The sequence below is a fragment of the Malaya genurostris genome, chromosome 3 (assembly GCF_030247185.1).
Source record: "Malaya genurostris strain Urasoe2022 chromosome 3, Malgen_1.1, whole genome shotgun sequence".
In the NCBI taxonomy this organism is placed as follows: domain Eukaryota; kingdom Metazoa; phylum Arthropoda; class Insecta; order Diptera; family Culicidae; genus Malaya; species Malaya genurostris.
In genome coordinates, this window is record NC_080572.1 from 39,315,331 (window position 1) to 39,339,898 (window position 24,568).

General features: G+C 36.0%; 1 protein-coding gene across 50 annotated transcripts in view; it reads right to left on the bottom strand.

Moving 5' to 3' along the window:
• The window catches only part of LOC131434538 (sodium channel protein para), a 198,337-nt gene that overhangs the window by 145,428 nt on the left and 28,341 nt on the right, over positions 1 to 24,568 (bottom strand). For all 50 annotated transcript variants that reach the window (XM_058601349.1, XM_058601321.1, XM_058601352.1 and 47 more), the window contains exons 3-5: positions 6,137 to 6,228; positions 5,162 to 5,654; positions 4,949 to 5,049 (exon numbers count right to left, since the gene is read on the bottom strand). The gene's annotated coding sequence lies outside the window, so the exon portion shown is untranslated. The remainder of the gene's footprint in view (positions 1 to 4,948; positions 5,050 to 5,161; positions 5,655 to 6,136; positions 6,229 to 24,568) is intronic.

Consider the following 24,568-nt stretch of genomic DNA (forward strand, 5'->3'; position numbering starts at 1 on the left):
TCGACCAGTTCATCAACACTTGCTATGTAAAAACAAGGAAGAAGTTAGGTACAAAAGAAGGAGGCTTGGTATACAGCTCAATCAGCACAAGGCTTTGTGAAGTAATTCGGAACAATGAATACACTATCAAATATCGCCGACAAACGCTGAAGGAAAAGAGAATCTGGGACTGGTCTTATTCACTGTCGCATTTTTCCTCCTTAAAAAATTCTTGATGAGCAGACTGCTTTTTAAGGATCAAATGTAAACCCGGTTTTCTAGTGTGGGAAATTTGTGTATTACGTACGTATGAAATAGATCTATTTCTAACACCACACAAATGCAGATTGTACGAATGATTGAACTTACTTTATTTTTTCCATAAATACGTTTATTTCATACGCAATATACAAAAGTTTAGCTTCGCCGTGGCATACACAATACATAGTATTTTAAAGCTAATACATTTCGAATATCATATTAGTTTGTTGGTATTCATTAGTTAATCTAAACACTGTTTTTATCAAGCGATTTGCTATTATAAATTACATTAAATAAAATACATTTCTTTTGTACATGATTTTATAACTATTTAAATTTGTTAATCACTTTTATTCATTTAATATAGCTGGCTATTGGTTGAACTCATAGAAGAGAAAGGGGCCTAAAATTTAAATTGGAACTCCAATGGACCTATTGAAATGATAAAGAAGTTTCATGTAAGAAAAGTAACAAGCAAGAATGTCGCGAACTGGGACATTGGATAGTGTACCTTGAGTATGCAAGGAATTTATTAGTTGAGATCTGACATCACGATACTCCAATCCATGTCCAAACGACATGATCAATATCGCGATAACCTTCGCCACAAGCACAATGATTAATCTCGGAAAGTCTAATTCGAAGGAGATGTGCTTCTAACATTTTAACCGGGTTGTACTCCGACATTCTAACAACATGCCCGGACCACAATAACCGCCCGACCTTGGTCGCTTGGACAAGGGTTGATCTTCCCAGCAACTGGTGCAGTTCATGGTTCATTCGCCTTCTCCACGTACCGTCTTCCATCCGCACTCCGCCAAAGATGGTTCGTAACACCTTCCGTTCAAAAACACCTAGTGCGCGTCGATCTTCCGCAAACATTGTCCAGGACTCGTGCCCGTAGAGCATAACCGGTCTAATCAGCGTTTTGTAGATAGTTAACTTCGCACGACGACGAATTTTGCTCGATCGAAGCGTCCTGCGCAATCCAAAGTAAGCACGACTTCCTGACAATATGCGTCTCTGAATTTCTCTGCTGGTGTCATTATCGGAAGTCACCAGTGAGCCCAAGTACACGAACTCGTCGACCATTCCGATTTCATCACCGCCAATCAGAACTCGTAATGGGTGGCTGACATTATGTTCTCTCGAGCCCCTACCTTTCAAGTACTTTGTCTTTGACACATTGATGTCAAGTCCGATCCGCTTGGCCTCAGCTTTTAGTCCGATGTACGTATCTTCCATCTACTCGTTGTTCCGCGCCTGTCTGTATCGCTCCTCGTTTATTCTCGTCCGGTGTTGCAGCTTGCTCGCCCAAGCTGCATTCTTATCGGCTAACTGTTCACATTCGTCGTCGAACCAGTCGTTCCTTACGTTCGGAGCCGCCATACCTAGCGTTGCTGATGCAGTGCTACCTATGGCAGAACCGATGTCTCTCCAGCCATCTTCAAGAGTAGCTGCACCAAGCTGCTCTTCTATTGGTAATACCACTGTCAACTGCTGCGCGTAATCTTGAGCTACTCCAGAATCCCGGAGCCGCTCAATATTAAACCGCGACTTCGGTTTCGACGTTTGGTACCCACTGTTGAAAGTTTTGAGCGCATGCATACAGCAACCAAGTAGTGGTCCGAATCTATATTCGCACTGCGGTAGGTGCGAACATTGTTGATGTCCGAGAAAAATTTTCCGTCGATCAAAACGTCGATTTGGTTTTCGGTCTGATGATCAGGTGATCTACAGGTAGCTTTGTGGATATCCTTGCGGGGAAAGAAGGTACTTTTGACTACCATTACTTGGGAGGCCGCAAAGTTGACACATCGTTGGCCGTTGTTGTTCGATGCGACATGCAGACTGTTCGGCCCGATAACCGGTCGGTACATTGCATCCCTTCCTTCCTTGGCATTCATGTCACCGATGAAAATTTTTACGTCTCTGCGTGGGCAGCCGTCACAGGCTTTATCCAGAACGCTTCTTTCTCGTCATCGGGTCTCCCTTCATGTGGGCAGTGCACGTTAATGATGCAGTATTTGAAAAACGGCCTTCTCAACTTACACATTCTAGCGTTGATGGGCTGCCACCCAATCACTCGTTGACGCATCTTGTCCAGCACTTTTAAGCCAGTTCCCAGCTCGCTCGTTGTGCCACAGCTTTGGTAGAAGGTAGCCGATCGATGTCCGCTTTTCCACACCTTCTGTTCCGTCCAACAATGCTCCTGCAGCGCTACGACGTCGAAGTTGCGAGGATTTAGTTCGTCGTATATTATCCTGTCGCAGCCTGCGATACCTAGCGACTTGCAGTTCCATGTTCCAAGTTTCCAATCGTAGTCCTTATTTCGTCGCGTGGGTCTATGCCAATTGTTCCGGGTCGTACTCTCTCCTGTATTCATTGCAATAGATATATTACTCATACGCTTGCAACATATCATTCTCCTTAGATATTTGTGGCAATATTTCGTTTCATTCAAATGAACTATAAACTAAGGTTCCATTGAAAGAAAATAGTGTTGCTGACTTCTCAACTAAACCTGTTTATGTACGGAAGTGATCTTTTTGTTTTGTTCGACACTGTGATTGAAAATAAAACTATTGAAATTACTATGGAAAACAAATTCTTTGTAATTGAGTTACAACTTACATATCAAGTTGCACTTGAACACTTCATTTCAAGTTGAAGTATTTATCTTGATCAAAACAAATTGCGAATTAGTTTTGTTTGTTCTACGATCAAGCTTCTAATTATGTCGACCCAATGTAGCATTTATGTTCAAATTCGTTGCTAATTAAAATCAAAACTTAAGTGTTCATAGTTGATTAAAATTTTACACCGTTTGATATAGTTTTTTTTTATTTTTACCATAACAAGGAATGCAGATATCTTAGCATACGAATATTCAGCATCAAATTCACCGATAACAACGATATCATCTCATATAAATACACTAAAACGTCAATTAACGCGAATTCAATTTATGCCTCTTTCTTCCCGCGGTTTATTCGAATTAATGCGATTTTAAAATTAATTGCATAATAATGGAAATTTTTGTTTACACATATACAAGCAATCCAAGATGGTTCTGTGAATTGAATATTATGTAATGTACATTATGAAATTGTTTGGTTTTTCTGAATCTCATTAAGTGTGTGATATCCAAGATTTCTCTAAAAAAAAAAAGAAATCAGTATCTTAACGCGTGGTTGGTGACTTTTACATGACTTTTAACTGCGGTATGTGCTCAGTACTATATTCCGCAAATTGACATACTGTGACAATGCATTCGGAAGTTTTTGTCCATCCAATATTTCTTGCAATATAGGTCTCAAGATCTGCCAACGTAATCGATGACATTAGTGATTTCTTTTTTGTGGTCCATACTCGTGGTATCAAATTCAAATAATGGGATCATTGTGATGAATTATAAGGAAGTGCATGTTCATCCATTATGAGGAAGTGCATCCAGGTCAAATTGAACAAGCAACCAGTATGTAGCTCCACGACTATGAACAGCATTGATATTCACGACTATGAACAGCATTGAATAGTTATTTACAAGCTTCTGATTGCTCGAATTTACACGAAATTAAAATTACGCAGCCCCGACTTTGTGCGTGAATTGAGGTTCCAGTGTAACGATATTCAGTTCATCTACTAAAACTCTAGTAGGGGAAAGATGGGCAAAGCGGGGACAGAGGCAAAGCAATGTTTGATTCAATGAAAATATTTTAAGATTAATAATCTCTGGCATTTGATTCAAGGACGAAAAATTTTAATCAACATCCATGAATTTGAAGCTAAGACTTAGTATATTTGTTTTAGTTTAATTCAAGAGTCAACATAATTTTTTATTTGAACTTATACTATGACATATTTGATTCAAATACATTTAATGTACTGTAACAAGCATTTGAATAAAATAAATTTTTGATTAGATTCAACAAAATTTTGAAATTTGAATAAATATCTTAATATATTTGAATGTAATATGCATTTCCACACTAAATTTGATTCAAAAAAAGATTTATTTGATTCAAATTTTGATTAAAAAATAGCTTTATTTGATTCAAACAATCGTTTGAAGTTGACTTGAAAATTCAATATATTAGAATCTATGTATTATATGTAGACTATGGAACTAGTCTTTGGTTCGGTGCGTCGTTATAATCGTTCGAAATTTTCAATCACACGTGAGGTATCTCAATCAAACATTAAAAATAATTATTTTCGTATTATTTCATAGTGCTCTCTTTTGCGCTTCAATAACGTATTATATTTTTCGTTTCCGAGCATTATTGTACTTGCTAAGAGTTGGATGGAAAAACGTTTTCATATAACATATAACTTTACTTTGCCCGAGTGGGTGCAAACTCTTGTAAACCAAACTGATACAATTTCGATGCGCAAAGAAGAATTTTATTTACTTTATATTCATTGTAATCGTTTTTATAATTATTTATTTTTCGACAGCATGGTATGAAAAAATAACGAATATTCGAGATAAAAATAGTTTTTAGTCGGGTTATTGATTACTACAGACAATGACAAAAATACGCAATTAATATCTCATTTAACTCTTTCTCTACAATGGTAGAGCAGTTGTGGAGTACTTGTCTAGCAATTCACTTCAACTAATACTACCGTACAAGAAACTACATAATCTGGTCTCAAAGCATGCTCTGTTTGTGTAAATCTAGGATTACAAAAAAACTGTTACCTGCTAACAATGATGTGTTAAGGGGGCACGATGCGGGCACGCACTGGGTGCGGCCTGGGATTCACTCGGGCCCCAGGAACTAGTTTGGACGGTGGGCCGTCCTGTTGAAACGAAAGATTAAACATTTTCCATCGGATCTTTTAGTGCACTTGTCTTGCTTAGTATTTTAAGTAAAAATCACTTCAATAGTATGTACTAGTCAAAACATATTACCTGTGACACAAACAAAGTTCACAGACGCAGCAAATTCGGTCGCGGCGGCAACACTGTCGCAGCTAAAGCTCAACACAATCCGTTCCAATGCAAAATTTTTCATGACCGCCCGCGTTTTTCCTTTTCCTCTAGCGCGAGTAATCGGACATCGAATAGTGGTGAGGCGTCTGCACACACCAGCACGTGACTACAAAAACACCGAGCGCTATATTTCTGTTTACTTCACTCTCACTTTGACTGCAGTTTTCAAGTGAACCAATCCTTGTTTTCCTTGCACTTGCTCTAACATCACCTTACTCTGTGTGGCACGAAAAAGTCTAGTGCAAAAATCCTCACACCGAGCTATCACAAAATCACATGTTCTCAGAGTTCCCAGAACACAACAATTGGAAACAATAAATGTGACAAAATTACAAAACTACAAAACAACATCATCGACAAGACTCGGCCCCCGACGGAAGCCACTCATCACGTGGACAACGTCAACGATGGCCTGAAAAAAAAACCAGAGAATAGAATAGAAACCGATAAGTTATTTGGGTATGAGTTCGATTAGAAACGAATCAATTGGCCTCTATTGGCAACTCTAATTTGGAAACGAAGAAAAACCTAAATGAACACAGAAAAATATAAGGAAGATCAAAATAAAGTTTTTGAATTAATATAAACCCAAAAAATGTAAACAAAATGGTAAAAAATAGTGCAACGATTTGGAACAAATGAGTAAATTAAAATATTATTATTCATGACAACTCCCTAATTCTTCAACGTCTCATGGTTGACTAACAGAGTACTTTGAATTCATTAATAGTTCGAATACAAATCTGGAGTGATTTGCGCGATCCCCAAACTACGAACCCAGCTTACATTTGCGTATTACACATGATTTAAAAAAATGGTATTGCTTTGGAAACATCAACCTGCAGAAGCCTTTTTGTTAGCTGCATAGTAAAACAAACCCTGTATCATACTTACATGAGGCTCATGAATTTCGTTCCACAGATCACAGTAATACACAAGGCGTCATGTTGAAAATGACGCATCTAAGCTTCCGTTGTACGAAAAATCTGCAAAGAAAAAGAATAAAAACAAACACTATCAGTATGTATCTATGGACTTTTAAAAAACTTGAAACCCCAAACAGGAACGAACAGGTTTGCTATTGCAAGGAAAGAAGGCACACCCTAGGGCAATAACAGTTTTCATTCAGAAAATAATTAAGAACCATTTTTCATGGCTCACCGAAGCAACACTTGAATCTCGGTCAAAACAAGAAGAAAAAAAGATGTCAATAGCAATTTGCTGAGAGCTACTAGCATTCGCCTTACCACCCTTTCATCTTCTTCCGTGTAAACAGGTGCATGCTCCTGTGCAGCAGATGGAAGCAGTTCTTTCCAACCCATCGCTTCCGGGGACCTAACCCTAATCCAACGTATCCAATGTAATCGGGAAAAAGCAGAGGAAACTTTTACCTAAAAATTACCAGCACTGAACCTACAGTTCACAAAGTACACGATCTGAAATGTATGTGCGGTCTGTCAGTTATAGTTTCCAGGGTGACACATTCCGCAATATTTTCAATCCCTGTAGCATGACGTCAGTTCAAACATGCGCACTGTCAACACATCACAGAGAGTCTTTCCCAGAATCAACAGCAGCAGCAGTGAGCAGTGAGAGCTAACGCAACGGGCAGACATTGGTCTCGACCGTGTGCCCCTCATTATGTCTGAACGCGAGTTTGGACTATAGTAACAATGACCGATGGCAGCGGTGGGTCCAATTCATAAGTGACGTTTGCTGTTTCCGACAGCTACTGGAACTGTGCCGCACTTTGTCAGTTTAGTTAACATTTACTTGCAAGGACGCTTGTTCTCGCCATGGCACGATACAAAGCTAATAGCAGCAAGTTATGTTGCGATATGCATGTTTGCGTCAGATTCGAATTCCGAACGAAACCGGATTTTTCCACTTTTGATCATTTTAGTTTTCGAAATATATTATTTATAACGCAATTACAAACTGTTCTGTAGACTTGTATTTGTTGGTTTTATTTTTATTGGAATATTTTTATCGATTTTAAATATTTTGAGGCTCCATTATAAAGATAATTATGATGTAATTAAAATTTCTAACGCAATTTTACTGTGGGTGTGAACGTTTCAACATACCACTTCAAAATTTTATCCGACTATTGGTTGCAGAGTTACAGGGTGATTAAGCCCTTCATGTTTTCGCAGATGGCTGAACCGGTTCCGAAATGACATGGTTACGAGTAGAAAAATATTCATTTCAAAAGCGTGTTTCTATACATACCAAGGTAATAACAAAAAAAACCTGTTTTAATCCACCTAGTGGTGCCATGATGTCTTTCTCATATAACTCATGTTTACACTAATATTATCGCTCTATATGACAGGTTGCAATTTCATACACACTATTCTGTATTTCCGGAACCGAAAGCCAGATCTGGGTAAAGTTATACATCAACTTATGAAAACATAGCACTTTCCCTGTACCTTCGGAACCAGGAACGATGATCCGGTATACCAAAATCATCGTATTTGGTCATCAACTAGCTATACTTGTCTAATTGAAAAATTGTATTTGTATTGATTTTTCCGTTTCACGTATAAAACACTCTTATTAAAAACTTTTTCAATGTGTAGGATATGATAGTTTATTCCCGACCAAACTTTCTTGTTTTATTCAAGATTCAATGAAAAGCTTTTTGACATATTCTATAGAAATACTTTTGAGAGTATGAACATGAGAAAGGCACCTTCTCATCACTAGGTGGGTTAAAACACGTTTTTTGGATCATTGATCAAGTTCGAAGATCAAATGGCTGTGAATTCTGGTTCCGGAGATATAATGATATATGTGACGTAACCGACAAAACGTGTTGTTTTATTTTCGCTCAATTTTCTCAGAGATAATTTAACCGATTTACACAAAGTTTGGCTGGTTTGGAAACTACTTTTGGTTCATTAAACAGTTCTAATGGCTGTCACTTAAGGGTCCGGTGTTATAATGGCAAAAGTGACGTAAACGTCAAAACTCATTATCGCTAAATTTTCTGGTTCCGATATTTACAATTTTTGTAAAAAAAAGCGTAAAATTATAGAACACTTCAAAGTTCTTTGACTATTTTTGAATTAATTATGGATAGTCTGAAATTTCAGTTTTGAACCTCTTTGCGTGGCAAAGCCGAAAATTTCTCTGAAACCATTCACCCAAAAAACATACGAGCTTGGCTTGACGTCTTACCATTTTGGTAAAGCGGTTCGGAGGTACACCGAATCTCCCATTTACGAACTAAACGGGGATTCGTAAATCGAATTAATTCGTAAAAAACGTGCTTAATCCACCTAGCAATGAAATGATACTTTTTTTATCAATCCGCATGTGTTTTTTTTAATATTCTTCGGTGTTTTAGTTCTCATGACATTATTTCAATGACCGTCGTTTAAAGCGTCAATTTGAGATTTTAATCACTCATTACTCTGTAATGTCTAAACTGCAAATCGGATCGAATCTAAACGTGTGATAATTGTTTGAACATTCCATGATATGTCGAAGTAAGTCCCACTTTAGAGTTTACGGTTATTTAAGGTACATCCAGAGCCGGTATTCAGGAACCAGCATAACCCAAACCGATTCGTATGGCCATATGACGACTAAATTGCAATAGGTTTGAGTCTATCTTTAAAGCTTTTCGAGATTGTCATCTTCTATATCGGTTTGAATTTAAAAATTCAGCATCCTGTGATACCAGAATCGGAAGTCAGAATGGGATAAAATAATTGTTTTTGTCTGTCGATTTGACTTTTTTTGAGAAAACGATTGAGCTTTGAGAAACGATTCGATACTGGAACCGGAATTCGAAAATCGGTGTAGCCGAAGTCAGATAAATTCACTTGAGTAGCTAGTATAGTATAGTATAGTTTACATTTGTTTCAAAATGTTTGAAAATCAGTGTAGACATCTTTGAGAAATCGTAGTGCGAATTAAATCCGAATCGGAAACTGAATACCATATCTGTAAACCCGATAAACCTTATTAATTTATGTCAAATAGACATTTTTATACTAATCACCCTGTACAAAAAATTGTATCTGACTGAAAAGCAAGATGTTTTATAGGATCTTAAAACATACGACTTTTCATATGAATCTGAGTTTGTAGAAAACGGTTAGGTCACCTCCGAGAAAATTGAGTGAAATTATTTATCGCACACGCATTTGCTGATCTCGACGAACTGATTCGAATGGTATATGGGTGTTATGTTCTTCCAGCATTTATTGTTGTAAGAAGTTTATATAAATATAATTGCTTTCAACTCGAAAATGCTTCCATCAACTGGTTTAAATTTGTCATATTCGAACGATTACGTTGCTAAAAACGAACCGAGCTAAAATCGGTCCGAGGCAAACTATCATGAAAAAGGATGCTGTACGCAGTCTTTTTGGTACTTAGAAACAATTGTATGTAACAATGTAAAAAATCGTGTTTCACGTTGCTCTCAAGCATTGCTTTGTCATTCAATGCTCAAAACTCCTGTTGCTGGAATAGAAGGAAATGTCGCGTACACAAAAATGTCGATATCTCCGTTAAAAAATGGACGGATTTTAACAAGCTATGGCTTGTTGGATAGCTCTTACCGTGCGAAATCTAAGTCTGGAAACATATTCTGTTTTCAGGGTCAAATGTGACAGATACTGTCAAAAAACTGAAAATTTTGACTTTGAATTCGTATAACTCAAAAAGTAAACATCCGATCTCAAAACCATTTAGTAGCGTTCTGGCTGATGGAGAAACCTTTCATTCGCGACTAGTTTGATCAAAATCGGTCCAATCATCTCCCAGATCTCGACCTCTTTGTTGACAACACACATACAGACACACACGGACATTTGCTCAGTTCGTTGAGCTGAATCGATTGGTATAAGGCTTGGAAAATTTTTCTAAAGTTTGAGCGAATTCTATACCTATTTTTTATATATAAAAAAAAGGTAAAAAGTTTACGTTATTTAGAATTTACATCGTACAAAAGTTAGTGCAGTGAATGTTTTAAAACCTAATCATATGAATGTTTTCGGAATGAGCTTGATGAGTAGGAGCCGGAAATCAATGTTTGGGGTCATTCCAAAATTCAATTCCGATTTATTGATATTCTGTGAACACCTTTACAATATGGATATTTTCAGAACCGATTAGATGTGTAGGTGAAAACGATGTTCGAGATCATTATAAAATCCAAGTTGGCGACTTTCGGTTAATCGATATTCTTTGAAAACCCTTATAACATGGGTATTTTCAGAAAGGATTTTATGAATAGGTGCCGAAAAACAATTATTGTGGTCGTTCAGAAATCCAAGATGGCGAATTCTGGTTGATGAATAGTCTTCGAAAACGCTTACATATGAGTGTTTTCGGTAGAAATTTGAAAATGATGTTTGAGGTCGTTTCTAAATCCAGGATGGTGACTTCCGGTTTATTGATATTCCTTGAAACACTTACAATATGCATAAGGATTTTCAAGGAATATCGATATAAAACCTGAAGTTATCATATTAAATTAACGAGCTCAAACATCATCTGATATCTAAGCATCTAATACTTCACGGAAATATCCTTATTGTGAGGGTTTTCAAGGAATATCGAGAACCTGAACGTCGCTATTTGGATTTCAGAACAACCCTAAACATCGTTTTCAAACACCTTTTCATCAAATCCGTTCCGAAAATATATATACATATTGTAATGGTTTTCAAAGAATATCAATAGACCGGAAATCGCCCTCTTGGATTTCGGAACGACCCCAAACATTGTTTTCCGGCGCCTATTCACCAAATCCGTTCCGAAAATACCTATACTGTAGTGGTTTCCATAGAATATCAGTGACCCGGAAATCGTTTTCAAAAAAGTTTATGTTATTTGGGATTTGATTCGTAAAAAAAGATTATAAGGTTTAGTTCGTAAGAAGAGTTACGTGAGGTGAGGAAATCATAAAAGGAATGGAAAATTTTTTAACCCAAGCCCAATCCAACGGGATTTAGGTATTCAAACCTCGAGTCAGATTTCGATTTAGAAATAAAAATTTAGTCGGGTGCGGGTTCCGGACAGCAAAATATTCTAGTTTTTTGGGATCGTTTTTGAATATATTAATTGTTTGTTAAAGGAATATGATCAATTGTTCGCAGAATGGAAGCCACGTTTTCTCACAGCTGTAAAAAAAAACAACCTATCGTTACGATGGCTACATTCCATGAATTTAAAATCGAACTGCTATCATGCACCATATTCGCTAGATTTAGTCTCCAGCGACTATTTTTTATTCGCATATTTCAAAAAGAAACTTGATAATTACATCACCTGGTGACAGGGTATTTGCATGGAAAATTGCTAAAATCAGTTCAGTGATGTTGTTGAAGAATCCAGCCAACTCTTCAGCGATCGCTACGCTGCCCAAGTGGCGAGCTTTGAGCCAAGTTATGGTAATAATTTTCAGATTTTGCTTGAAGATTTAGAAAAAAATTGTCTTTCTATATTTTTATCGTGAATACGAATGTACAAAATAATATAAATTCGGTAACAAAATTTATCATTATTAATTCAGTGAATTACCTTGGTATGTTTGATAGATATTAGTGGAGAAATCGTATGATGAAATATCCAATTTGAAGAAGTGGTGATTTAAAATCTGGGACAATCTTAGTTTTTATGGTTGAATTTAGAGATTTATGTGATAAGTTATGATCAAAATTTATTTTACTCGTCTATTTGCTCATGTTTTATCACTTCAATTAAATCTGTATATGAACTGATAATTTAAAATTCAGAGACAAAAATAATATTTCATATCAGCGTTTTGCTGCAAAGTAGAAAGGGAAGATAGACTTGCGATACGACGTGTAGAGTGATTGCTGGCAAATGACGTCTGCTTAGCGGTTCAAGTTGAACTATTTAAGTTTGCAATGAGCAGTTCAATTTGAACTGCTCTGCACTGACGAGTCTAAGACGAAACGTAAAGAAAAGTAAAACAAATCGTTTAGATCTATTTAATAACATTTCTGCGCATCACATTGAAAATTAAAACATTAAAACCAGCAACAGCGACAAATTAGAGTGTTTTACACAGTCAGCAATCCTACACTACAGAAGCACCCATTCAGTTTCCCGGTCATTCAGAGTGGCTTCCGCAACCAGCTGTTATAATTTCACAGGACACTTCATCGGAACAAAGAAACCTCAACACTTCATCTGAGGTCATGTTTTTTAGCATTATCATCATCCAAACCACACACTGACGAACGGTAGAAATATGCATTCTCTTTTCATCTACCACCGATACACGTACGGATTTGCAGAACTTACCATTCCCCTTTACTCAATAATCTCCAGCAGTGGACGCGTCAACCGAGAAATAACCGTCACAGCAAGACGTATAGACGACATCGGGTAACGATAATTGCTCCACCTCGCACTGCAGCAAAAATCTCGCTACGGTGAGACACGGTTCATCTCGGCATGACGGAACAATTAATGGCTGAGCACGCGAAATGACACAGTGAAAAGATTCTACTCGGTTCGAATAACGCCTTTAAACCATCAAATGATGCCACAGTTCTTTGTTCCCAACAAACAAGTCTCATTCACAGGATGAAATGGGTGAGAAAATGAAACTCAAAACGCATACAATTTCCGGGCACTTCCTCCTAGGACATCACCATCTACTGCACTGCACTGCTTCGGCATCACTTTCTGGGGAAAAAACCCTAATCCACTGTGGTTCTCTGCCAGTGAACTAACTGACAAGCTTTCATCGGAGACGAGTTTGGAGAGCTTTCCAAACAAGGTTTGTTCTCTCCCATCTCTCGGTACCTTTCGACTTTGAGCAAAGCAAGAACGAAGCCTTTCACGAATGTATACAAGCTCAAATAATTTGAATTTCGTTGTAAACATCCTTTGGCTGAATTGTTGAAATAGTTCAACATAAATCGCTCAAAATGTTTGCATTGCTTGTTCAAAGACATTGAATGATATAAAATCAAATCTTTTAAGTATCTGTGCAGGTCCGTTGACGTTTTCTTTCTTTCTATCGAATCATGAATCAGTCTCGTTTGCCGAAACTCATTCATACAGGATTCGTATATGCCAAAAAATTCTCCTGACGGCAAGGAAATACTCTCCCGCAATTTTGAAGGTATGCGCCTCTCTCCCTGTCAACCAGTATAGACAGACTTGTGCTCACTAACACTGCCATCTGAACGCGTACTCCACTGCTCACAGTTATATTCTACACACTGTAGAAGACCTGATGAATGGTTCTGTCGAGGGAACCAAACACGTGTGCTCAACGCTAGAATGAGTTCGAACAATGAGCTTTTCTCTTCGGGGTAACGAGAGTTCAATCTCTCCGTCGCTCCTTTCGAAGTACCCCGATCGGATCTAATCGTGTCTACCCGTGTCCATCACAAACAACCGAACTAACTTTCCAACTCTTTGCTGCAATGATACTTTACATCACAACTGTTAATAGTGTGCGGCTGGAAACGATAAAGGAGGATAATGGTCGTGTAGAGTTTAATTTTAATTTCTATGGATCAAATCGTTGCCGGTGATTTATGCTATGTGGGCCAAAGTTGTTTACTCAGATATAAATCAGGATGGAATGGCTAGGAAAATAAGAACTTACAGACAGAGTGTTCAGTTGCTGCGCAATATCTGCTCAGATCAAATTCGGATTTTTAGTAAAATACCGAGCGTCTCCACTACACGAGTTAAATTATAATTCTGTTCGTGATGGGCATTTGATCCACTTTGATATTTATACTGCAATTAGATCTTAACACCGTGATTTAATCTAGAAGCCTGGAACAATTGCAATGCTATGTCCGAGCCGGTTTGCATGCATGGGGTTACCACAGTGGATGCATCCCTCGCTCAACATGAATTTGTTCGAAGAAAAGGATTCTGCAGTTGAATAAAGCTTGTTTCAGATAGAACTGGAACAAAAATAATTGCCTGTATTTCAGTTATTTATTATTGAATTCAAGATCTTTTTTTATACAAATGTAGCGTTTTCTTCATACTTTTAACAAAAATACGGATAAAATTATTCGTCACGGTTTCGAAGGAATTCTCGATTTTTTCCTGTAAAACGACACCCGTCGAACTTGGTCAGCACCTGGTTTCCGAGCGCGAATTTTGACCACACTATTCTGTTTTATGGTTCGATTTGGCTGTTTGCTAGCTCGACACGATTGATTTCTTCCCGGAATCGAGTTCTCCTCACGGTACTATGGGCAGCACCGAATTTTCTGGCCAAATCACGGTCCGACAGATTAGGATTCCTCTTAATTGTCTTCGAAATCTTACCACGCAGTTTCCGGTCGACAGTTCCACTCCGACGATTGGCTTGAGGCTTCCGAATCGTCGTCAATGTTTCCTTATACCATTTGATAACGCGTCATACGGTATTTCTGGGCAATTTCAGTTGTTGAGCTAGCCTAGATGCAGACCACAATGGATTTTCCAAATAACTGTGCACAATTTTTTCCCTTCTTTCGGCTTCCATGTTGATTGTTTACAAAGTACAATCGATTTGCGGAATGTCAAAAATCATACGTGAAGCTGACAAAATTCCCGACACGTGGGCGCCAAGAACTTCCAAATCCGTCCACCAGGAGCGCAACAATATGAGCAAAAGTTTGTTCCAATTCTAAATGAAGCAAGCTTTAGATATTTTTTAACTTTCCTTAAGGGGTAAGGCCACCATGGAACTTTCAAAAAATCTATTTATGAAGCTAAAATTTTTCTAAAGCACTTTACAATCTTGAACTGGTTGTTTACGACAGTTGGCAAACTTTGAGTTTGAGACAACTTTAAACGCGTTTTTCTCGAAATACTATCTTCAAAAACGAAGGAACTCATAGCAGCTACAAATCTTCATCGATTGTTTCCAAATGTCGAGAAGACTTTTATAAACACTTGATCTAGCATATCACGTAGAGGTTTCTTGATATGTTGTAAACTTTTATTATAAACAATACAATTTTCATGTAAAAAATTGAGCTCTTCACTCTTATGCTCATAATTTTTAGAAAAAATAGTATTTTCCAAGTCCCCTACGTGGTATACCACTTTATGATATATACTTTAAAAAACTTTGGTTCTTGTTTCAGCTTTAAATTTGAAGAAACATTCGATTCGCCCGTTTTGGACCTCCCGGAAAACAAGCCGCAGCAACTTGGTCATGAAGAGGAACGTTGAAGTACACTCGATTAAACACTGAAAAATAAATTTCGATAGATTTCACTATATTTCCGGAAAACGTTTCTAAGTTTTTTCGACGCGCAAAATTATTGTGATTTAATAACAGAAATATCATGAAATTGTTATTGTGATGTAATAACAGACGTTGTATGCGTACTTGAGCACTGATTATACCATATTCATTGCACTTTGTTAGGAGTGTATGTATCTAACTACCGGATGATCTACGATACGTAGATGCTCATGTTTTCGACTAAGTGGACCAATTCTGTTCATAGCAACAATTGTTCATCTGATGTAATCTACTAACTAGTAAAGACATTTGGCTCTTGATATAGTTATTATTGTATATCGTTTATTTGAACTCGCTCTTGATATAAGAGATCTGATTTATTGTAAGATCTACATGATTTGCTGCTTATTAAAACGTTTACCGAATACATTAATCTATTCGAAAAAGGATAACCCAAATGAGAATCAAGTATTTTGTATTAAAAAACCCGCGTTGCTATAACTTTTTCTGCGGTATTTCTTCTTAGTGCCGAAGCAAATATATTGTACCCAATTTTATCACTCACTGGTAAAATTCCGATTCTAGAAATGAGCAAAACGAGTCATAATTTGGAGAAAATAGTATATTTCCATGTTATGATAATACACCATGATTAAAAGTTCTCGGATCATGATCCATTTGGACTGATTTCTCTGAAATTTAAGCGTAACGCACTTGACGTTTAAGTTATAGGCATATTTCTGCTACAATGGTAATCTTTGCAACATAAATTCAGGCGTTATTTTAGAATATGAAAATTTCAAATATGAATTAAATGGAATGGTGTGATGAACGATTTGGGCGATTTTAACTAATGTCTCAAATGATATACATTTGAAGAGCCAAACAGTGAAAACACAGCTTTTTAAAAATCTTGTGCTAGCTTGGATGTCTGTTCTCTGTAGTTATATTATATTAAATCATGTTACATTGTATTGTATTATATTATATTATATTATATTATATTATATTATATTATATTATATTATATTATATTATATTATATTATATTATATTATATTATATTATATTATATTATATTATATTATATTATATTATATTATATTATATTATATTATATTATATTATATTGTATTATGCTCAAGTATATCGACAACGGGGAGGGGCAGGGAGGGCATCAGGGTATCTTACAAGTGAATGACTGGATGATGGAGTGGATTGCTAACCTGAGTCACGTGGGGAAAGCTTTGTGTTTCTCCCTGAAGGTCTAAAATGAGTAAGACGCACCTTTCTAACAAACAAACCATCAGGCGGGTTTAAGCTGGTACAGCGAAATTCTTTATTATATGGCTGGATGTTCTTACTGGAAGGCGCCAGGTCCTCAAAATCCATTTTTGCCTTATTAACAGCAGTTATATGAAAGCTATCTGATAATCAAATTCGGATTTACTGTAAGTCCACCCGCATACACTGGTAATGCCTTGAAATGATGGTGGCTTCACACATACATACATACATGATTAATTTTCATGAGAGAAGGCTTATTGTTCATGGTTTTATAAGAAGTTAAAATGATTGGCTTCATGATTTTAAAATCATGACAGTAGTAACGGATTTCTTTCCGTGCAATTCGTTGACTGAAGGTCGAGTAATCAGCAAAAAATCAGCAAAGCAAATTTGATTTTGCTAGCGTTTTTGGGAATACAAATGAAATACGATCGAAAAATCAATACGTCGTTTTCCGGAACAAGGGTGATTATGTCGATTTCGCTTAATGCAGAGCCTATTTCAAAGTCCATTCTAAATGCTGTCAAAGCGTTTGTTTGAAATCTGTTTCGGACCTAGTTTCAACGTCATTAAACTAAAATTCGAGTCAGTTTCAAATCACAATTAAAATAATTTCGAGTAATATACTAGTATATAAGAACTGACCTCAAAACATAACGGTATTCGATACAGTTTCATTAATGATACTTGTGCATATATAAAATTTACATAAATAATACAGCTTCTGTTAGTATCTGATTTAACAAAATAAACTCCCTTGTAAAGTTTCGTACACAGCCAAAATTATATATTTTATCACATTGACACAATTCATAGACGGATGGACACACTCGTACAGGGCACTGTAGCAGGGGAAAGGATGCTATGATATGACATAAAATAATCTAATTAAATAATCACTTCTCTCGATGATCTAATTATTTAACCATCCACGCTTAAATGTAACCGACCACCATGACTAAAAATATTTTTTAATCCACTTTTCACAAATTATGTTTATTTTCATAAATATGACAGTATGGCCCATAAAAATACGAAATATTTTAAAGTTTGTTTTTGGGTACATAGAAGTTATATTTTCACTTATATCGGATATGTGTGTGAATTCTAAAATTCAAGCTGCCAAGAGATGTAAGCAAAAAAAGTGAAAAATATAAACAAAGTTGTGTAAGAGATTCGCGAAGAAAATCATGCTCAGTTTGCACCACGCAGGAAAACTCCGAAGCATCCGATCGTCGTGTTCTCTGAAGAAGCTTTCCAGTTAGCGCACAGAAGAAAAGTTAGCGCACATATATTTTTTTTTTTCACTTATCACCCAGTAAATTCAGAATCGGAGGCCGTATTCGAATAAAATTCAAAAGCTTTGTATGGGGCCACAAGACTTATTATTTGAATATAAGTTTGTAAAAATCGATTCAGCCATTTCAGAGAAATTTAAAAGATGTTGAAAAGCTTTCAGTTTTTTAAACAATTAATGAATAATTCTTGTTTCCAAAACCAATCAGTTCCCAATCATAATCAACATTGAACGGATTGCATAGAATGAAGTATTATTTATCGTGTGCAACTGTTCTTCGATTTATAAACACGTCAAACGAATACAGTACAGGCTAATCAAGTTCTGGGTAAGTGTAAGTCATCGCTCTGAATTATAAATTACTCCTATGTACCAAATTGTAAATCAGCTATTCCCAACCTTTGGTCCGAGGGTATTTTTAAGGGGAAGCGACTAATTTTCACGAACAACTTTTTTTCTATCAGCAAATGTTTCTAGCAGTAAGGTAGAGTGTTTAAAAATGCTTTTGTTAAGAAAATATTGAGTTCTACAGGTGCAGAGAGCACAGAACCATGGACAGACAGTACGCGAACAGGAACATTCAGAGAAAATACAGGAACGAAAGCAGTTCCAAAGGAACAGCAGGAACTAATAAACACAGTACTGGATCGGGTACAGAAATAACAGGAACTAGTCCAGAGATCTGAACAAGACTAGAGGCTACACGAATTGGTACAAAAAGTACAGGAACAGGTACAGAGAGTACAGGTACAGGACAAAATGTGAAAAGTATAGGAACAAATACAGAAAATATATAAATAGGTGTAAAAAGTACAGGAACAAGTACAGATAGTACAGAATCAAGTGCAGAAACTTCAGGAACAAGTACAGAAAGTATAGGAACACTCATGAAAGTATAGGAACAAATAAAGACAAAACTTGAACAGGTACAAAATGTACAGGAACAGGTACAAAAAGTGCCAGGAACAAGTACAAACATTACAGGAACAAAAACAGAAAGTACAGTAACAAGCACAGAGAATATCTGATTCCATTTTGTCAAAAAATTCAGAGAACTAAGGTAAAATTAAACTTTACCTGTCTATGATCGCGAGTGTATGTAAGTTTCAGCATAAATACGAAACCCAAGTAGCACAAATTACACTTAAATGATTGTAACCTATATGAAATAAACTCATAGTTCGATAAGTTGAAGACATAGGAACGTGCATGATCACTGCTATGTAACCTGAGAAGCGTAAGACCCTGTGCGAATTATCGATGCTTGCCAAACAAGTTATCAGTAGCGAATATTTGATTTGATTTTATATCAGTCACATGGAAACAGAAAAACATACGTTTGTGTCAAGTTACAATTCGTTGATGTTTTTCCATTCTGACCAAATATTGGCATCCGATAATCAAAACTAAATTATATAGAAGTCAATATTGTGTAAACTCAATTTATCTACTCAAATTTTATGTGCTATTCGATATTTATGGTGCTGTAAATCATTGTACTTATTGAATACGTTCGCGCCATCGATATGTTAGGTTTTAGAGCATCGACATTCAATTAGTATTCATATTTTCATTCTCATCATATACAATTTCGAGCTAAAAATGTATTCAAGTATAATTTTTATTATTATTAATGTTTCATCGATCAAAGTTAAAACAGTTTATCAAACGCAGTGAAAAAATTCATTTTGTGAAATCTAATGAATATTGTATTCACGGACCTAAATGACATAGTTTAAAAAGATCCCTGAATAAAAAAAAAATTCATTGATCAAGCATAAAAAATAGGATTTATTTCAGAGAATTATTAGAAACCTTTGTCATAATTAAAGTCGATCATTTCAGTAGTTATTTTCTCTGTAGTAAAAAATTATACTGCTTTTTGCGGGAATCATTTTTAGATCCCGAAAATTCCACCGTAGGAAAGCATAAGCTTATATCCAATAATTGTCACATTTTCAGAACAATTTCATAGGTGGTTCAATCCACCTTTGAACACAATTCAAAGAGGAAAATTGTAATAAAAATCGAAACATTATTGGTTTGCTAGTTTTCTTTGTTGAAAACACTTTCAGTAACATGCGGAATCGTCTCTGAATGAAAAATTATCATCGACGCTAATGATCATAATATTTTCCATCGGTTCAATCAAATGAATCCGGCGAAAATAAAGTTGTTTTTCTTCAAATCGGCGGCGTAATAGATCTACGCCATAGAATTATTGCAAAAAGGATAAAAAGGGTTCACTGCTGGGTGAGTTAAGTGCGTTATTCAAGTTATATATAGCCCTTATAATTACTAGGACCAATTATTCAAACCGCAAATGAGCTAATACTTTGCAAAGGAATTATATAATCAGTGAATACGACAATAGATAATTATCATGGTGAAACCTGTGCTGCAATTGTAATAACCTTGGGTACGGAGCACAACTGAGACGACCTCCACAAAACATTATCAATCAGTATATCACATGCATTTAGGGAGAGAGAGAAAAAAGCACGTAACTATCCTCTAGCATACCAGCCGATCAGCAAAAAGGCGAAACAATATGCTTTGAACTTTACCACGGGCCCCTCCCATCGGAGTAACGTCAATGTCTATTGCTATACATTATCTGTGTAGAACCAGAGTTGCCATGTTCAAAGGTTTTCAAAATGTTGCGCAGATTCTAAAAATTACACAGTTTTTACAGATTTCCGAAAATACACACAAACTATCACTGAATCTTCAAATGGCTAAGGAAAACGGATCAAAAATGTGTTGTCAACATTGCGTTCGAACGTGACGAGACCATTTTCTTGTTCACGAAAACTATCGCGTTCTACACGCGGAAAAAATATTGTAAAAATATTGTTTGATTCAACCAGTGTTTTTATGAAACAACCAACATTTGTTAGGAACAACCATATTCTAGTTTAAAGCAAGCATATTTTATTTGAAACTACAAAATCTCGGTTTGGAAAAAATGCTTTTTTCTTGGTTTGATGGGCTACTAATCGTTTCAAACAACCGGGATTTTTCTGCATGTAGAATGTTCTTATGGAAAAGGCACACAGACAGATTTTTGTGGCGAACACAAATTATCGAAAAAATGGCATGGCATCCCTGTGTAGTACAAAGTGAACAACTCGATTCGGTTGCAACCGGTTCCGCTTCGTATGGCTCAGGATGGCTAGGATTGTATCATGCTCAATTTGTTACATAATACCCTCCGTGATCTAATATAAAACGGGTGGCTAGTTCCAGCACTTGTTTTTATAGGAGCTATTTTTTTTATATTCGTCAACCCCTCCCGTAGCTGGACGGGTGATAACAGGTAAATATGTACTTTCTCGTCTGGTGGCATCCTCTCAGGGTATAATTAGTCAGTACTTGTTATTAGGTATTGAATTTGGCGAACAGATCCTTTCATTAATTTATTGCAAAGTATTTGTGTTCCTAATATGAAAATGCTATGCAACAATGGTGAACACAGACGCCCGGGGTCTGAATATCATATACCTTTCGTCTGAATCACAAAGTGTTTGTATGTAATAAAAATGTGCACTTAATTTTCTCGGAAATGTTTGGACCGTTTTCGTGTGAATTGAGGTCTTACAGTCTCATAGGATAATTTTAAATATATTTTGTTCCGACTTCCGAGTTTTGTTGGTGGTAAAATAAACGTGCTGAAGCTATATCAGACCACATTATTCCATTTTGGTAGCCCCGAAGATAGTTAAGAAGCTTTAAAAATCTCAAGATCGGAAAATTTTAGACTGGATTTCTATATAGGGGTACGAATTGAAAATACGGAAACTAAAACCGGTCACGTTTTATACCAATTTTGAACAGATTCTCGATTGCATTACACCTGCTGCTTGAAAATATTTCTACGCATCGCTTCAGTGGATATAACTATATATTTTAGATATTCGGAGGTTGATATTTCAATTAATCACTAGTAATGTCTAGTTTTCATTGTTTTCAAAGCCATTATCATGGTTTTCTCTAACAGTGACGACAGTTTCGTATCCAAGATTTTCAAGGTTTTCATTCGAATTCCACACTTCAATGTATGCGTATGTTCGCATTCAAGAAAATCGCTGCTCAGCTCGATAATGCCGTAGACAGAGTAGAGAAGTAGACCCAGGGTTGCCACATATTCAAATTTTTCATATTTGAGAAAAACTCAGAATGACCTCGATCACGAAGTGCTGGATAAACGTGATCAACACCTCTCATCGTCAACACGAGCAAACTAAACGCCCCGTTTCATGGCTTCCAATAATTTTTCTCGAACAAATTTTATTTCATGGATACTAATAAAACTCTATGGAAAACAAAATTAATGCCACCAAAATTTAAAAAAAAAATGTTCAGAGTGATTTGACAATAGTTCATTAGTCCTGCATTAACAGTTCGAACAACCCCATTAGGCTGTCCCACACCGTACGACCGAAATTAGCTCTGCGGCTAAATCGTATTACTATTTTGAATTAGTTGATTTTAATAACAAAATTTCCAAAATAACTATAAAATTAGTTAAAATTGAGAATTTACTTTGCTGAAAAAAACTCTTATTTTTAAAGAATGAGTTTAGTTGGCGAATATCCTGGACAAAATCCAGCAATATTTCAATCTAACACGAAATTCTCATTGACAACTAATTTTGTTATTAAAATCAGAAAATTTGTTTCTATTTTTCTATCACCATCATTACTGAAGGACAGCACAAAGAAAACAGAAATGAAATTTGTTTTATCAACAAGTTTATTAGCCAAAAACTCATGAGAAGTGTTAAAGCAAAACAATCCATTAAAAAGCTAAAAAGAACAGTCTTGTTGAAACTGCTTGTAAATTGTTTAGACGTTTTTCGCATGTGTTACGATATATCCATATATAAATTTCTAAACCGATATGTAAAAATGACGTAAACTCTTAGTGGAAAGTGTATTTATTCCAGATTTTGTGCGCATTTGAAGCGATTGTGCTTAATAATGTTTTTACGCGGAACAGTGAAGTGAGTTTCGAATGTTGCACTCTAATTATATATGTCAAATAATGTTTTTTGTATCCTCCAACCTTCCGGGCTACGCCGTCCGGTGTACTACTTGTATTCGGTTTCTGTTTTCCGAGTGCTCAAAGTTTTCAGTGAGAGAGTCGATTTCGCGAAGTCGAATGAAGAAAACAGCGATTTAGAAGAAAAATTTTCAAAAAGAAGTTTATGTTTCGCTTATGTCTTTTTCTCCAATACAACATCGTATTTATACCTGCCAATATAGAAAAGACAACCGCGACTGAAAAATTCTTTTCGGTAGTAGTGTGCCATCTAGTGGCTAGTAGTCATTACGGTGTTAATGTTTTTTCGATGACTGAGCGTAATATAGCTGCAAATTGCAGAAACCAATTCAACCATTTATGTTGGTTGAAAACAACGTTTTATTTCTTTAATTCAACTTGAAAATTAGTTAAATGGAAATGAAGTGTGCCTCAGCTAAGAAATGACAGCATGTTTAATCGGTGAATTCAACTAAAAAATAGCCATTTCAACAAATATTATGTTATTATTGAGGGAATTAGAATTAAAAAATATAAATTAGCAAAAGTAAGATTTTTTTAGTTGTCTAAAAAAATAACTTACTAAAATCAGAAAATCAACTAATTTTTTTCGCCAAAATGCCGATTTCGGTCTTTCCGTGCATGTAGTTTTTTGAAGATATTGATTGTCACATGTAGTTTTTTTTTAAAATATGCTTGTTTGAAAGTTGAATGTTGTAGTTTTGAACTAATGTTGGTCGTTTAAAAAAAAACATCGGTTGAATAAAATCAGATTGTTATTAGCACTACATAAAAAAAGCCTTGATTAGAAGTATCTGGAATTAATTTATTTTTAAAATATTTTTTTCTGTGTGTATGGAACTATAAGACTTTCCATTTGAATCTCAATATGCAAACACAGCTCTAGCGGTTTCTGAGAAAATCAAATGTACTTTCTTCACATTTTACTTCAATTTTTTTCACACATTTACTCCGAATAAGGAAATCTAATCCCGATAAAATTCCATAGCAGGCTAAGTTATTATAAGACGCTTTATTTAGATTTTAGAGTACCAAAAGTATTTCAGCGGTTCCCGAGAATATCGACTGCACTTTTTCCCATTTTATTTTAGGTAAAATACTTCGTTACTACGGGACCGGAACTTATAAGCAGACATAATTGAATAGCAGACTAGTAAACGATAAACAGTTCAGCGGTTTTTTTAGCAAATCCGGTGCACTATTTCATGCACATTTTATCAAGCTGTTCCAGAACCGAGAGTCGGATTCGGATAAAACTTCCTAGCAGTCTATGGGACTATGAGACTTTCCATTTAAATATAAGCTTATAAAAATTGGTCCAGCGATTTCATAAAACGAGAAATGTGTGTGCACTTTTGAATATTTCATTGCACATTTTACCCTGGTACTCCGGAACTGGAAACCGGATCGGGGAAAAATCAATAGCAATCATTTCAACCACCCGCTATGTGACTATAAGAACTTTCTT